Genomic DNA, 972 nt, shown 5'->3' with positions numbered 1-972 from the left:
CCTGCGGTGTGTCTCATATGCACGTGCACCCCCACATCTCACTCCACTGCAAAATCCGCAGCGTGTCTCACACGCACGTGCACCCCACAGCCCACTCCACACCCCCTGCAGTGTGTCTCACACGCACGTACACCCCACAGCCCACCCCACACCCCCTGCAGTGTGTCTCACGTGCACCGCACAGCTCACTCCACTCCACACCCCTGCAGTGTGTCTCACACGCACCTGCACCCCACAGCACACTCCTCTGTGTGCTCTTTCTAGTGCGTCTCACACAGCTCACTCCACTGCTCCCCTAAGCCTAGCAGCCCTTTGAAAGTTAAAATACTGTGACGTAAAAAAAACCCTGACTGCTGACGTGGACGCTGTGGAGACGTCAGAGGCCACTCGGGCTCCAGCTGGTTCTGTCCAGTCCCTTTTTCCGAGGGTCTAAAGCTCACTTTGGGTACGAGGGATTCTCCTCTGAAATCCCAAAAACTGCCTAGATTTCCGTTAAAAATTGTAGTTTTCAAGAAGCACAATTTATAAGAATCCTTGGATTCATTCTGTTAAACTAGATGATAAAAGAGGGCTCGTCCGGGATTTGAACCCGGGACCTCTCGCACCCAAAGCGAGAATCATACCCCTAGACCAACGAGCCGGCTGCACATTTACATTTGTAAGTATTATTTTCCCAAATCGTCTCTCCGTGTGCATAGGATGTTGGATATATCTTTAGTTTCTTTTACCTTTGTCCTCAATCCAGGAATAATAGCTTCAGGTAACCCAGTCCAAGTGTTGTGGAATAGAATCTGCCTTCTCCATGTAACTCGTCCAACTTGCATCAATGGGCGAACAGGGCTGTTATTTATAATCAGAACAAAGCACGAGTAGCGATGTTGTTGAAGTGGAATGACACAAAATTACAGCCAAAATACCTGAAATGTACTCCCAAAAATTGTGAAACTTATACTCAAACATATAATATCGAGT

The 972-nt window shown here is 48.4% G+C and overlaps 1 non-coding gene across 1 annotated transcript; it reads right to left on the bottom strand.

Annotated features, from left to right (window-relative positions):
• Window positions 1–568: 568 nt before the first annotated feature.
• TRNAP-UGG (transfer RNA proline (anticodon UGG)) lies at window positions 569–640 on the bottom strand. The gene has a single exon. It is a non-coding gene; the product is annotated as a tRNA-Pro (tRNA).
• Between the last annotated feature and the right edge of the window lie 332 nt (window positions 641–972).

The sequence above is a fragment of the Lissotriton vulgaris genome, chromosome 1_1, assembly GCF_964263255.1.
Source record: "Lissotriton vulgaris chromosome 1_1, aLisVul1.2, whole genome shotgun sequence".
NCBI classification, from domain to species: domain Eukaryota; kingdom Metazoa; phylum Chordata; class Amphibia; order Caudata; family Salamandridae; genus Lissotriton; species Lissotriton vulgaris.
This window is presented reverse-complemented; position numbering and strand designations above follow the sequence as displayed.